Below are 16959 nucleotides of genomic sequence, written 5' to 3'. Positions count from 1 at the left end.
TCAGTTTCTCTCATACTCATTTTCCAAAACTAAATTTTTGTTTTTCTGAGCAGCTCTTCCTCCACCCATGGTATTACCTTTGGTTTGTCAGTTTCCACATTTGGCTGGTCTGAACTTCCTCCAAGGACTGCTGTTGAACTGTTTACTCCTTTGATCTTCCTAGCAGCCCTAGCATTTCTGTTTCTGATCACAAATTCAGGAGCAACACAGTGGCTTGGAGAGAGAAAAGAATGGCATAGCCCAGTGAGCCCTTAGAGGAGCAGACCACAGAAAGCATCAAACCAAAGAGAGTCATGTCATTGCCAAACAAATCATCCATGATTCAGAATCTAATCCCTCTCGCCCTGGAGCTGTAACTGTTTAAAATCTCTAGGGGTAAAAGGGATCTCCTTCCTCCATTGTCCACTGATGTGTTTCCTGATTGGCCTGAATGCCAGCCCAGGTGAAGTAAAGTGTCAGGACCTACGCCAACACATGCACACATAGGACCATGCATAAACTGTTGTTAGGAATCTGCTCTTCTAAGTATGAAAAAAAGAAAAACCAAATGTAGATCAAAACCTTCAGTGAAAACATTACACCAGGATTTACAAACCTCATCTAACCTCAGGATTTTAAAAGTTCTGATTCATAAATCAGTCACTTGTATCCGAAGAGTAATGAAAGAATTTGTATTCCAAAGCTTATTTAGGAATTATTGGTAGGATTTGTATTGTAAAGGCATGGAAGGATTTATAAATCTAATTTCTGACTTATTCAATTTTTTATTTTTTTGTTGGTAACTCCAATTAATTTAATTTAAATTTCAAAATCAGAACTTTGAGCTGTGTCATATTCTCCGACAATAAAACCCAGAGCCCACAGGAGAAGGGGCCCAGGCCACTCAGTGAGGCTCACTTGGAAAAGCATCTGACCATTGTTCCTGTCCAGTGATATGCCCTTAGTGTACAAAAGAGGCAAGGGGCACAGTTTCCAAACTGGACAGATCCTGGAGAAAGGAAGCACTAGTTCCATGGTGCTGCTCAACCTCTCTCTTCTGCTTGTGCAACATCCCTTTTCCTGAGGAGACACATGGAATTGGACCTAATTCTGCCACTGAAAATATTAATTCCCTGCATCCAGCTGGATTCCTCCAGGACCTCTTCTATTTGGTGACTTCTGATTAGAGTTTTCCCCTCTCATATACTATCCACTGAGTCAAGAAGCTACTGAACCATGGAATTGTAACTTTTCTGAAATGGGGCAAATACCTTGAATTCCCAATGCCTGGTTTCATTTGGAGACCTAGACTGGTTTGAATCACAAATTAAATTAGATACGAGACTCGACTCCATATGGCAATTTGTCCAAACCATAAAACCACAAGGAAATTTGGCACAATTCAGGCCGTTTAGATAATATATGGAATGGTGACATTCTCCCACTTCCAAGTACTGTAATTCTGTCTCCTTTGCAGAGTCTTTTAGTAATTCTCCTTGTTTACTTAACAATGAGTTTACACTTATTAGAAGAACATGCTAAACAACCTATTTCTGAGGCTTAAAACAGCTAATGCAGGGCTATGGAATACCAATTACTTACGGTAATTAAGCCACAACAAATCACTTGATTACAGTGAGCGTTAAAAAAACAACCGGCACCATATACACACTTGCATTTCAATCAGTGCCTGCACTCTGCATTCAAACTTGCTAATCAATTTCTAACTCCACTGCTTCAGCAGTAATCTGTGTCTTCTCTAACACAGAGAATGATTCTTAGGACTAACGCTCCAACTTCAGTGCTGATTATCTCTTCCAGGATACGATCATTTTGTAAAAGGAGATTTTCATTTTGTAAGGGTCAGATCCATCAACTGCAATGGAGCATTCCAGTTTACATCAGATAAATCTCTGTCTAGAGATCCCGTGGTTAGAGCAAGAAACGGCTGTCAGGAAGCTTGAGTTGTGGTGCTGAATCTGCCACTGACTCACTGTGTAATCTTGGGTAAATCACTTTGCCTCACAGTGCCTCATTTTCCCCATCTGTGAAATGTGAATGATACTTACCTACCTTACAAGGGTGTTGCAAGTATTAATGTCTGTCAGTAGCTTTGGGACTGATGGATGGAAGACACTATAAAAGTAATTTTTTAACTTCAAATCCCTCACCTAGGCAAAGTACCTCCAACTTACTCCCTTTATTTTTCATACCTGTATTATGATAGCACCTTGAGACCCCAACCTAGACCAGGATCCTATTGTCCTAGATGAGATAAAGCTACTTAGGAAGAGATAATCTCCACCCCAATGGCTTTACAGACTAAAGAAATCTACATGGAGTATGTGACTTGCCCCAAATTACATGGGAAGTTTGCGATGGAGCACATCACTCAATGAAGCTTTCTTGAATCCAAAATCTAGTGAGTTAACCACAAGGCCCCATCCCTACTGCTCTTTAACACCTTCACAAAATGAATAGGAAAACCCAGCATTAGTTACAACAATGCCAAGGAATCAGAGACTCCTCGTATTGCCAGAATAGATAGTTTTTTCACATGCATCAGAAACGTTGCATAAAATCCTAGCAAACCAGTAAGAAGGACAGTGTGATGGAATACACTCCTGTATTCACGCCCGACACACTACTGTCATAATCTTTGTATGTTTAAAAACTCATAATTTGTTGGTCCTGATAAAATGCATCTGGCAACACTGTATGTGAAGTTACGAGAATCTCCTGTATGATCTTATTAACACATGTACCAAATCCCACAGCCCTGCCCAAGCAGAAGTTGGCAAACAGATTTGCCCTAAACAAAGGAATGTGTGATTGCCTTAATTTGCATTTAAGCAGTAAAGAGTCATCAAGCAGGAAGGGAAACAAAGAAAGCTCAAACAGGTGAAAAAAAGCCAGCAGGGAACATCCTTCCACATAGACTCTTTGTATCCTGGTTCTCAACTAGAAATGTTTTTCAAAACAAGGACTGAAACTATAAAAAGGAGGGACAAAACCACCAAGGACATCCCCTGCCCCTCCCTTCCCATTACATTCTCTGCACTTGAGAAGACAAAAGGAAAAGGTCATTGGGCTCTAAAGGGGTGGGGGACCTGACCTGAAGAGTTTGGTCAGTAACCTTGCTGGAAGCAGGTAGGGAGACATTTTGCTTGAATCTAATATAGTTTGTTAAGTTAGGCACTAGTAAGTGTTTTACCTTTATTTTTCTTGGAAACATTTGTGCCTTTTATGCCTCATTACTTGTACTCAGTTGAAAGCTCTCTTTGTAGTTAATAAACTTGTTTTACTGTTTTATCTAATCCAGTGTGTTTAAGTTGAAGTGTCTGGTTAATTATTTAAGATAATAAACTGCCATATTATTCCCTTAAAGGAATAACGGAGTTCATATAGTTGTACTGTCCATGAGAGGGCTGGGAAGTACAGGATGTACATTTCTGATGGAAAATCTGGGACTGGGTGTGTATTGGGGTCACCCCGCAGTATAACCAAGGCTGTCGAGAGCCAGGATGAGGCTAGCAGGCTGCAGTTACACACAGACACTCCAGGTGTGGCTTGCATGCTGGAAGGCAGTCTGTGAGCAGCCCAGCTCAGAGCTATTTAAGCAAGGCATTGTAAGGCACCCAAGACTGCAAGTGATGCAGTTCCCCATTGGTCTGAATTGTACCCCGGTATGTCTCAGACAGTAAAGTAATTAACTGCTAACTTCATAAAAAGTTTAGCAGAAAACAATTTATTCTAATGGAACAGCACAATCTTATAGTTCAGTTACACCTTTTGGTGGAGAAACCACATTTGTACTAAATTACTATGTGACTTACATTTTCTGATTCATCAAGTCATGAAAGTTTCAACAGATAGCTGAATAAATCACTTCAACATGCAAATCTTCCAGGCATCAATAATATTTCTCCAAGGATTCTATCTCACTGGCTCTTACCCGCTCATTGAAATGACTATATTCAGAAAAGGCAATATATTGTATTTTAATTCACTATATGTTTATTTTAGCTGCAACTATTATATTTGGAGTATACGACAGAACACTGGTTTTTCCAGAGATCTCTAGAAATGTGTGAAATCTTCAGAAAAGAAGGGAATTGGCAAATGTGCAGAATAAGCAACACCCAGCAAAATGCATGCATAAGGAAGGATCAAAGATGATAGCAGGTTGCATTACTCTGTTATTAGTGCCCTGATTTTAGGAGGTACTGAGCACTCACAAATTTCATTGAAGTCAACAGAAGCGAGAATTGCACAGTACCTTTGAAAACTCAGGCATTAGCATACAGTAGAGTATAATAATTAAATTATAATTACAGACTTTATAATGTATTTGTTGCAAATTCTGTACTTGTGGCAATTATACAACATAACATTCACAGAAGATTTTAAGTTGCAGGTCTTAAGATGTGCGGTTATAAAGATCTTAAACTGAGATTCTTATAAGCTACGTATCATTTGAGGGTTCCAACTGAGTCAGGGCTTCATTGTGCTAGGCACTGTATGGACATACAGTAAGAGATAGTCCCTGTCCGCAAAAGTTTACAGTCTTAATTTAAGACAAAATGTAACAAGTTAATACATGTATATATTTTTTAAAAGACTGTCAGCATATCACCTCTATAATAAAAGTTCTGTGGGCTTCATGGAAGAAATGAGTCTGTGAAGAGATCCAGTACTATGCTTAAAACTTAAATTTTTACATAAATAAAGTAATTAACCGATTGCCTTCCAGAATACAAATAGTACTATACAATTGTGACGCACTGGACCTCAAAGTTTCACCTATAACCCCCATAGTTATCATGTATATATGATTGTGATATTTCATACAAAGCATGCCATGTAAGATACCATGTGAAAGGTCATGATATTATGAAACTCATTGTTCTGTCAAAATACATATATCATTAGTGAGTATGAAGTTTTGAGATTTTGCTATACGGTTGTCACTGAAATATGTTTGGGAGATGCCACTGCTAGCTCTCCAGTGACAACAAAGGTGGTGAGACACACCCAAATGGGCGTTAAGCGACCATCACAAGCCATTGACCACCAGGGGGGAGGGATAGCTCAGTGGTTTGAGCATTGGCCTGCTAAACCCAGGGTTGTGAGTTCAATCCTTGAGGGGGCCATTTGGGATCTGGGGCAAAAATTGGGGATTGGTCCTGCTTTGAGCAGGGGGTTGGACTAGATGACCTCCTGAGGTCCCTTCCAACCCTGATATTCTATGATTCTAAACAAGCTATTTATAATTCTGTAAGAGACAGTTGCGTAACTATGCATTGCTCAACTATGTGACTTAGCAAGGCCCACAAGGACATGCCTGAGTCAGTATCTTTCCTGGGACATGAATTGAGAGTATAAAATAAGGGACAGTGGCATCCTGAGACCACCTCTCTCCTCCCCCATCTACACTGAAGGAAACAAGAACGCTGGGAATACAAAGATTTTGAACTGAGCAGGTTGGTCCCAGCCTGTGTATTAAGAACTGTAACCTGCCTGGCAAGGTCCAGTGGGGGTGAGAAAAGCTGTTTGATTCAAACCCTGCTTCCGTCTGAAAGTTTAGGATTTAGATTGTGTGTTTGCTTTTTCTTAGGTAACTCTCTCTGACCTTTATGCCTACCACTTATAATCACTTAACACAGCTGTTACTCTGAAATCTACCTTTCTTTGGTTAATAAATTTTAATGTTTTACCAGTGAATTTGTCTAAAGTGCTTGGGAAATCTGCTCAGATTACAAAAATCTGGTGCATGTCCACTATCCTGTGATAAAGTGGTGAACTAACTAATGAGCTTGCACTGTTCAAGAGAAGGTCTTGAGCAGTGTAAGACAGCACATTTCTGGGGTGCAAGGCTAGAGGGATTTGATGGTGTTTCCCTATGTATGATTCATGAGTGTCTCAGAGAGTACTGGGTGTGTCCTTGAGTCAAGCTAGGTGTGCCCCTGCCTATTGTTAACTGAGTGATCACAGCACCTGGAAAGATCTGCGGCTTGTCCCTAGCAAAGCAGAGTAAGAGTTCGCCCAGGCTGGAAAGTTAAGGGGGCACAGCTGTCCCACAGTTCCAGGTACCCTGGGGGCCCCATCACAACAACAGGTTATTAAAAACCTAACATGCCTCAGACACCTAAAACAATGTTTCAAGGGAAAACGAACTCTTAGTTCTAGTGGAAATTCATGTGTTTCAGAATCTGGGGTATTTACTTGCCCACATGCTAAGTTAACTGTTCTTCAGAGCCTCTTTTGCAGTGTGCAGCCTCTCTGTTCGGGAGTTTCCAGAGTAGTCCCTGTCAAAAAAGCTCTGGAAGGAAGGTTGCACAGGAGCCATGTTGATGATCAGAGGAGAGGAGTCCCAGGCATGGTGTGTGTGTGTGTGCATGCCTTCAGTGCAAATGACTTCAGTAGAACTTGAGACATGCACAGTTTCTGGAGGCTTAATAGCCTGCCCATTGGCCATTTGTGACATGATGGCAGGGCAAAGTCTCTCTTCTTTAATCCCAAGAGAAGGATCTGAGTTTGCCTCCCCCCAGCTTCCTCCTGTGGATATTTCCAGGGGAGGGATAATCTGGCCCCCAATTCTTAACTCTAGCTGTGTCCAACCAGCAGCGCCAAGATTTGACTCTGGGTCACTAAGAATTACTTCTCTATATATCCTTAAGAGCTAGTCGCCTCAAGCCCTGTACTCTGAAATGTGAAAGGAAAGCATATTCCTCAGCTATTCATGCCCTAATGTTACTTATTCAAGTACCTACCAGAAACAGTTAGGCTGATATACTAGAGAAATAATATTATGCAGAGAAACTTTTCCCTTTATATATCAAAACTTGTATAACATCCCGGAGAGCAAACAAAATGTGCTAGGTTCAATGAGAATAATAATAAAACACATACTCCATTCTAGCAGATCTGGGCATATTGGTTTCAAGATAAGCACATTTCCCCAGTGATCCACTTCAATCAGACTCTTAAAAGAGTGATTTCCAGTCTTGCAATGTGTTGTGACCCCATAAATTATTTAAGTATGAAATATTTATATTAGAGAAAAAGACCATGCTCATTCTTTAACCAGTTTAATTACTTTTTAATTATGTATGAATGTGATTTGGAAGAGTTTGCAACTTGTTATGTACCATTGGTTTTAATATGCTTGTCTCCATTCTTCAATATTCTCATGCAAGAAAAATATCTGAGATTTTATCTTCTTGGGTCCCCTTTCCCTTAAGAAACTAAAATGTAAGGTGATCTGAATTTTTAAAAACGATCATTATGGTTGGTTATTATTTGTACTACTATAGTGCCTATGAGTTCTATTCAAGAAGCAGGACACTATTGTGCTAGGTTCTACACAAACACAGAACAAATACTAATTCCTCTTGTCTCTCTATCAGCTTTGACCAGGACAACAAAGAAAAATGTATTTTTTTTCCTGACAGCATTTTGTACCATTTAAATAAGATGGTGACTATTTTCTACAGTCAGACACAATAGAAAAGCTGGCCTTAAAAAAACCAGAAATGACTGGTTTGGTCACTGTGGAAACATGGCAACTTGAGGTATGTCTACACAGCGAAGAAAACCCACGGCTAGCCCATGCCAGCTGACTCAGGTTCCCAAGGCTCGGGCTTTGTGGCTGTTTCACTGCTACATAGCTGTCTGGGCTCAGTCTCGAGCACCGGTGCTAGGACCCTGCAGGGTGGGAGGGTCCCAGAGCTTGGGCTCAAGACCAATCCCGGAAGCCTACATAGCAATGAAACAGCCCCACAGCCCAAGCCCCGCAAGTCCAAATCAGCTGGCACAGGCCAGCCGTGGGTTTTTCTCTGCTGTGTAGATATACCCTTAAGGCCAGTCCAGTTCCTATTATGCAAGGGTGCTGCGGGGCTGGGATGGATTAACTCTCCTGTGGACCCGGGGCTATTAGATTTTGTGGGGTCCCTGTATACAAATATTTTTCCTGGGAGGGAGTTTGGGTACAGGAGGGGGCATGGAGTCTTCTGGGAGGGAGTTTGGGTGCAGGAGGGGGCTCCGAACTGGGGCAGTGGGTTGGGGTGCAGGAGGGGATGCGAGGTGCAGGCTCTGGCCAGGAGGCGCTTACCACAGGCAGCTCCTAGCTGGTGGTGCAGCAGTGCTCAGGCTGCCGGCCTGCCATAGCCCCTCGCCACTCCTGAAAGCGGATGGCTGCTGGCACATCTCTGCGGTCCCTGGGGCGAAAGGGACAGCAGGTCTCTGTGTGCTGCCTGCGCCCGCAATTGCTGCCCCCATAGCTCCCACTGGCCAGGAACCGGCAGATGGGAGCTGCGGGGATGGTGTTGGGGGTGGGGGACAGTGCACAGAGCTGCCTCCCCCACCCCACTGCTAGCAACGTGCCAGAGATGTGTCAGCAGCCGGCGGCTTCTGGGACCAGCATGGGGCCAGTGCATGCAGGCAGCCTGCCTGAGCACCCCTTTTAGCGGCCTGGAGATTGCTGCCTGTGATTTATTTTTGGAGGGCCCCCCTTGAGCCGGGGCCCTGGCCTGCAGCCCCTAAAACCCCTGCCTTAATCCGGCCCTGCTGTGGGGAGATGCCATTCATAGACAGATTCCCCTGCTACAGCATCGTATGGCCTACAGAATATAATTCCACCCAAAAATGAGACCAGAAATAATATCTCAAAGGAAAATAGACCCATTAAGACAATGGGGTCCCGCATGGGTGCAGAAGTCCTCTTACATGGAACAGCTTGTAGGATCAAGGCCAAAGTTTACAGTGTGTGCATGTACTTGTAAATTCTAACCATATGGCTCTACTCACTTCTATTTTGAAGTGTTTTTCTGTTTTCTGAAGCTTGGAAATACATAGCTAGAGTTATACAATTGACCCTTCCTTCCGTGACGATGCACACGCATAGGGTTTGGTATTTACCCATAGATTTTGAAAGAAATATTTACTTACAGTGAACTAGATGACTATGAGGAGAACGAGCCAAATTTCATTTACTGTGAAGTACTGGAAAAAAGAATTTCTTGATGAGTAGAAGGATACAGCTGCATTGTTACTATTACTGGATATTTGTGAAGCCATTAGCTCTGTGCCACAGGTAGGTACTCTTCTTTCTCAGAAGATTTGGGTAATTAAAAACTCTCTTTACATTTGGAAAGACAAGGGTCAATTAACATGCCTTCAACTTAGTCCTAAAACGTTCCTCTCCATCCCTGACCTGCAAGTGAAATCCTTGCTTCACATCTTCTCCTAATCCACTCTATAAATAGACCATTGAAGTGCTACTTTTGCAGGGCTGCTTCTATCTGCTAGAATCATTCTGAACTCCTCTTATGAAATGAACTGGCATGAGCAAAGCTCAGCAAATGACAAGCAACTTCTTTCAGCTAAAGGTAATGTGGTTTTTGTATTACTCCTAAGGGAATTCTGCACCACTGTGCGTGCACAGAATTCATGTTCCCCACAGATTTCTTTGCTTCCCCAAAGAAAAATGATTTCTGATGGGGAAGCAAAGGGAAGCCACAAGCCATGCACCCCTCACCAGCAGTGCCAGTGCATTGTTTTGCATGCCCAGAGCAGCCGGCGGAGAGAGAAATCACTGTGTGGGGGGGAAGGGAATAGCTGGGGACGCACCTGCCGGTGGCTCCTACCCTGCTCCAAGCTCAGCTGCTTGTCCTGGCTGGGCAGGATGAGACTTCTCCTTCCCCTGCAAGGAGTGGCTGGGTCCAGAACAGACCCACCCCTGGCTATAGGAAGCTCTGCACTGCCCTCCACCTCCTGTCCCCATCACTCCTCAGCTGCAGGTGGCGGGGTCACTGTATAGGGAGCTGCTCCCTGTCCACCTGCACTCCCCCATAACCAGACGCCTCCATGCCAAGCCTCATTTCTCCAGCACCCAGATCTTTCCTACTGAGGCCCTTGCACCCAGAACCACCCTCCACCAAGCCTTATCCTCTGCATCTGGAGTTCCCTTACACCCAGACCCCCCTTCATCCAGACCCCCACCCCTGCACCCAGACCACCCCCTACTAAGTTCCCTGCACTCGAACCCCCATCCCAACAAGCCCACCCCCCCCTGCACCTGGACCACCCCAATGAACCCCCTGCACCCGGACTCCAACCCCACTGAGCCCCAACCAGCTGCACCCAGACTCCCACCCTACCAAACCCCATTTCTCCACCACCCAGACCCCCCCGCTGAGCCTCCCACTCTCAGATTCCCCTGCCAAGCCCCAACCCCCCACACCCAGTCCCTCCCTCCCAACCACCTTCACCTGGACCCCCCTGCAGAGTCCCATTCCCCCTGCACCTGGAACCACCACCAAGCCTTTGTGCATCCAGATTCCCCCCCATACCTGGACTCCCACTAAGCCCCCCACAGAACCCTCTCACCCCACACCTGGATCCCCACCCCCACAATAAGATCCTGCTGGGCTGAGCCTGCCTGCTCCTCCCCTGGGGTCCGGGCTGGGCATGTGTGCGAGACTCTGTCTCTCTCACTTGCTATATTGGTGCACCTGGCTTGGGGGGCAGGGCCTCATGGTGTTTCTGAGCCCTTAAGCTGTGTCACGGTTGGGTGCAGCCTCACCGTCAAGTTTGTGTCCCAGGGTGGGGAGGGGGTAGGAGGGCTGCAGGGTGATCTCCCACCTTCATGCAGCCAGTGGCCTGTGCCCTCCACTACCATGCTGGAGCCTCCACATTTTATTTATTGACTAATAAAATATGCAGAATTTTGAAATATTGTGGACAGATTTTTATTTGTTAGGGGCACAGAATGGTAAATTTTTTGGTGCAGAACTCTCTGAAGAGTATCAGATGAAGGGCGGGGGGTATTCCTAAGCATCCTGATTTAAACTGATAATAAAGGAAACTTAGGGCTAATGACAGACCATTATCAAAAATACAGTTATAATCTGGGTTGGCTGCTGTACAATTATAACTTGGATTGGCTACTGGCATAGGAAGGGCACTATTTAAACTTATTGGGACAAATTCACTGTTGATGTCATCAGATGCTTGTCTGAGGACAACAGAGTTACATTCTATTACCGAGTGATGATGGAAGAATACCAAAGAAAGTAGCTTCAAGGATTATTTTTCACATTAAAGAGTGGTTACTCTAGTAACAAACACTCTTTCAACAACCACAAGGAATTTTCCAGGGAATTGAGCACTTGCTGGTGTTAATAGTTCTTTTCTCACCAGGGTCATCAACATCCCTTTGACAGGTTTCAGAGTAACAGCCGTGTTAATCTGTATTCCCAAAAAGAAAAGGAGTACTTGTGGCACCTTAGAGACTAACCAATTTATTTGAGCATGAGCTTTCGTGAGCTACAGCTCACTTCATCGGATGCATACCGTGGAAACTGCAGAAGACATTATATACACACAGAGACCATGAAACAATACCTCCTCCCACCCCACTCTCCTGCTGGTAACAGCTTATCTAAAGTGATCATCAAGTTGGGCCATCTCCAGCACAAATACAGGTTTTCTCACCCTCCGCCCAACCCCCCACAAACTCACTCTCCTGCTGGTAATAGCTTATCCAAAGTGACCACTCTCCCTACAATGTGCATGATAATCAAGGTGGGCCATTTCCAGCACAAATCCAGGTTTTCTCACCCTCCGCCCCACCCCCATACACACACAAACTCACTCTCCTGCTGGTAATAGCTCATCCAAAGTGACCACTCTCCCTACAATGTGCACGGTAATCAAGGTGGGTCATTTCCAGCACAAATCCAGGCTTTCTCACACACACCCCCCGGGGGGGAACACACACACACACAAACTCACTCTCCTGCTGGCAACAGCTCATACAAACTGACCACTCTCCAAGTTTAAATCCAAGTTTAACCAGAACGTCTGGGGGGGGGAGGGTAGGAAAAAACAAGGGGAAATAGGTTACCTCGCATAAGGACTTAGCCACTCCCAGTCTCTATTTAATCCTAAATTAATAGTATCCAATTTGCAAATGAATTCCAATTCAACAGTTTCTCGCTGGAGTCTGGATTTGAAGTTTTTTTGTTGTAAGATAGCGACCTTCATGTCTGTGATTGCGTGACCAGAGAGATTGAAGTGTTCTCCGACTGGTTTATGAATGTTATAATTCTTGACATCTGATTTGTGTCCATTTATTCTTTTACGTAGAGACTGTCCAGTTTGACCAATGTAAATGGCAGAGGGGCATTGCTGGCACATGATGGCATATATCACATTGGTGGATGTGCAGGTGAACGAGCCTCTGATAGTGTGGCTGATGTTATTAGGCCCTGTGATGGTGTCCCCTGAATAGATATATGGGCACAGTTGGCAATGGGCTTTGTTGCAAGGATAGGTTCCTGGGTTAGTGGTTCTGTTGTGTGGTATGTGGTTGTTGGTGAGTATTTGCTTCAGGTTGCGGGGCTGTCTGTAGGCAAGGACTGGCCTGTCTCCCAAGATTTGTGAGAGTGTTGGGTCATCCTTCAGGATAGGTTGTAGATCCTTAATAATGCGTTGGAGGGGTTTTAGTTGGGGGCTGAAGGTGACGGCTAATGGCGTTCTGTTATTTTCTTTGTTAGGCCTGTCGTGTAGTAGGTGACTTCTGGGAACTCTTCTGGCTCTATCAATCTGTTTCTTCACTTCTGCAGGTGGGTATTGTAGTTGTAAGAAAGCTTGACAGAGATCTTGTAGGTGTTTGTCTCTGTCTGAGGGGTTGGAGCAAATGCGGTTGTATCGCAGAGCTTGGCTGTAGACGATGGATCGTGTGGTGTGGTCAGGGTGAAAGCTGGAGGCATGTAGGTAGGAATAGCGGTCAGTAGGTTTCCGGTATAGGGTGGTGTTTATGTGACCATTATTTATTAGCACTGTAGTGTCCAGGAAGTGGATCTCTTGTGTGGACTAGTCCAGGCTGAGGTTGATGGTGGGATGGAAATTGTTGAAATCATGGTGGAATTCCTCAAGGTTTTCTTTTCCATGGGTCCAGATGATGAAGATGTCATCAATATAGCGCAAGTAGAGTAGGGGCTTTAGGGGACGAGAGCTGAGGAAGCGTTGTTCTAAATCAGCCATAAAAATGTTGGCATACTGTGGGGCCATGCGGGTACCCATAGCAGTGCCGCTGATCTGAAGGTATACATTGTCCCCAAATGTAAAATAGTTATGGGTAAGGACAAAGTCACAAAGTTCAGCCACCAGGTTAGCCGTGATATTATCGGGGATAGTGTTCTTGACGGCTTGTAGTCCATCTTTGTGTGGAATGTTGGTGTAGAGGGCTTCTACATCCATAGTGGCCAGGATGGTGTTATCAGGAAGATCACCGATGGATAGAAGTTTCCTCAGGAAGTCAATGGTGTCTCAAAGGTAGCTGGGAGTGCTGGTAGCGTACGGCCTGAGGAGGGAGTCTACATAGCCAGACAATCCTGCTGTCAGGGTGCCAATGCCTGAGATGATGGGACGCCCAGGATTTCCAGGTTTATGGATCTTGGGTAGTAGATGTGTATGGGGGTGGAGGGGGTGAGAGAACCTGGATTTGTGCAGGAAATGGCCCACCTTGATTATCATACACATTGTGAAGAGAGTGGTCACTTTGGATGGGCCATTACCAGCAGGAGAGTGAGTTTGTGTGTGGGGGGGCGGAGGGTGAGAAAACCTGGATTTGTGCTGGAGATGGCCCAACTTGATGATCACTTTAGATAAGCTGTTACCAGCAGGAGAGTGGGGTGGGAGGAGGTATTGTTTCATGGTCTCTGTGTGTATATAATGTCTTCTGCAGTTTCCACGGTATGCATCCGATGAAGTGAGCTGTAGCTTACGAAAGCTCATGCTCAAATAAATTGGTTAGTCTGTAAGGTGCCACAAGTACTCCTTTTCTTTTTGCGAACATCCCATTGGTTATTAATCCTCAGTGAAACATCACATGCTTGACTGGCAGACACTGTAATGACAGATAATAATGAAAGAAAAAACCCCACAAGTTTGTATATATCTATCTTAGTGGACATACGCTTACCAAAAAAAAAAAAAGTATCCACTCCAATCAGCATACTATTGATTGGATTGACTGTACATTACTGTCATGGAAACATACTAGTTTTGATAAACACATGTCCAGATCACACAGTAGTTAGAGAACGATTTATAGATCCTAGTAATAAAAAGTCAAACACCACCATGTGCTTCCATTGCCACCTTTTCTTTTATGTGAAGTTCAAAAACTGTCAGTTTGATAGAGACTTTTAGAAGGAGTTTTCCTCACTACTTGTGATCCTCTTTGTGGCAGCAGAATTGATTCTTGTTTGGAGCACCAAAAGCTCTGAGATATAGGATGTACAATATCCTGACCTCTGGCATCAGCTTCATCTCTAATGCCTCCCTTTGAGCTAAACTCTGCTGCATTGTTTTTATTCTGTGACTTTGCTTCAGGGGTGCTACAGGGAGATTATATTGATTTTAAATACACACCACTTAAGGGAGACTAGAGATAGTTTAGAGGATTTGTAATGAAATAACAGTGTCTTACCTCCAGGTTGTAGCCAAGGATAAAAGACATTAGGTATATTTAGGATACAGAGGTGAGATATAAAGATGATTAATATTGCATTACTGGGCCTACAGGCCTGTAAAATATTTAATTTAGCAAAATTAGGATTTAGAACAAATTAGCATAAGTAAATTAATAATAATCATGCTGAGTTTATGTCTTTATTTGTGATATGCTGATGTTTTGAAAGTTAACTACTCAGTTTGGATAATAACGTCTACAAGAGATTAGCAGACACTGCAAGATGACTATTGGTAGCAAGGGTGAAATGTTAGAGACTTCCTTAAGGTAACTGCCTGTTATTATGGCGATAAAGTGACGTAAGTGGTAATGAGTGTAAGGGGAACCAATGAGTTAGCCTATGAAAAACAGCATACCCCAAAAGTAGTGGGGTGTGGAAGTTCAAATAAGGAAGAGGTTAATACCTTCAAAAATATGTATGAAGCAAAGCAGGCAACAGTCCAATGTACTATAAAAGCTGCATCACACACAACCTGTGTGCTTTGATGGGGCGGGGGGAGGGAGGAAAGATACCAGGAGGATATGGTGATGGCCATGAGGATGAGAACTAACATTTCGGGTTTTTCCACAAGGCACAGTGTGAGTAATGCAAATATTATGCATTCTGTATTGGTCTCTTGCTCCTTTATCACATTGCAGTGTGTGCACTGATTGATTGGTTAATAAAAAGTAATGATTTTAGCAAGAGCACTATGACGTCTCTGTTGTACACTGAGGGGTCCCTCTTCTATTGATAAGCTCTCTACTCAATCTTGGGGTCTGAACTCTCACAGATTAAAGTAGGTGTAAAACCCTCACCATCGGGATGGGTAATTAGTTAAAGTAACCCATAACTAAAGATAAGGCTACAAGGTGACTAGTTGAAAAGTGGATGCTGCACGATTGCTCTTCAATGACCTAATGAATAGGAAATGAATTGGTAGCCTCAGTCCAGTTCTAGTGCAAAGGTATCCGTTTCATAAAAGCCATCCCCATACCTGGTACCAGTTGGCACCTGGCAGTCTCAGCAGAAAGGTCATAGACTGAATGAGCCTGCAGACTCGAATGCCCCCTCATCCTTAGAGGCTGACTGTTATTTCTTTGTTTATGATTCAGGCTGTACAGCAGGGGTCAGCAACCTTCAGCACGTGGCCCATCAGGGTACTCTGCTGGCAGGCCACAAGACATTTTGTTTACGTTTATTTCCGCAGGCACGCCCCCCCGCAGCTCCCATTGGCCGGGAACAGCAGCCTGCGGACGGTCAACATACACAAATTGTCTCACAACCTGCCAATGGATTACCCTGATGGGCTGCGTGCCGAAGGTTGCCGACCCCTGCTGTAGAGAGTAGCTCTCACGGTCCTTGCTAATAGGGTGGGAATTCTTCAGGGTCATGATCCAGCTCCCTTGACAGTCAATGGGAGTTTTTCCATTGACTTCAATGGGCACTGAATCATGCTCCATGTAGTAAATCATGCACCTTTCAGAAAACTGTGTTTATTTTTAATATAATTTTAAAATAAAAAAGCTACCTGTCTTGCAGTACATTATATATTCTTAGTAACAACCACCTGTATTTTTTTTAAACATACAAACAAACATTATTTCAATAGAACACATTGCCCCTTTACAAGCATTTTAATTAACGTTACAACATATCCTAGTTAAACATATCCTTCCTCAGTAAAAACACAAAACCTTTTGGAAAACTGTATTAGTGTTGGCAAACTCCTGTTCTGATTTAAACACCATTGCATAGCTAGCAATAACTAAATAGGTGCACTAGGGCATAAAACCCACCAGAGAGGGTCTTTCCCACTAACACAACTTCCCGTATCTTGTCCCTTGTGACAGCCACCCAGGATGTCCACTCTAACCCATACCACCTCTTGTTACCTGCCTATGCCTCACTCCCCCATACTGGTCCACCTATGCTTATTACTGGCAAGAGGATGTTGGGTGAAGATGCTTCACTTCTCTATAAAGTGGGCATTAGCTCCCTTTTTACAGGTGCCATTCAGGTGGCCAGTTGTTTTAAGGGCTGTTAACAGAGTTGGGGGACAGCTGGCAGAGAGCTGGGCAGGGAAGCAGCTTCACCAAAACATCTTCAGCTATTTCCTCCCATTTCTGACAGTAGTAGGAGTGCTTCTGGAAGCAAGGAAAGGATTTGGGAGACTTCATCCCCCATCCTGTGCCTCCTGTTGATTATTCTCTACTTTCATATGGCAGATTATTCACTAATGGCAGAGGGGGGAACTCTTGAAACTTGTCTCTTCTACCTGTGTCAGCAGTGGCTTCTGCATGAGGAGATCTCCCCCGCGCCCCATTCCCGTTCCCCCCCCCCCCAAAAAAAAACACTAGTGGGGATGGCAGGCATGCTTGCTTTAGGGTAATCACACCATTCCTTTTCCCTCCCCTTTGTTTCTCTTATTTACCTCCTGCATCTTGCCATAGTGATG

General features: G+C 44.1%; 1 protein-coding gene across 2 annotated transcripts in view; it reads right to left on the bottom strand.

The window, feature by feature from the left end:
• Positions 1–16959, bottom strand: part of CYYR1 (cysteine and tyrosine rich 1) — a 167755-nt gene that overhangs the window by 124850 nt on the left and 25946 nt on the right. The window lies entirely within an intron of this gene.

Source organism: Caretta caretta, chromosome 1 (genome assembly GCF_965140235.1).
Source record: "Caretta caretta isolate rCarCar2 chromosome 1, rCarCar1.hap1, whole genome shotgun sequence".
Lineage (NCBI taxonomy): Eukaryota > Metazoa > Chordata > Testudines > Cheloniidae > Caretta > Caretta caretta.
Note: the sequence above shows the minus strand (reverse complement) of the source record. Positions and strands in the feature narration are given on the sequence as shown.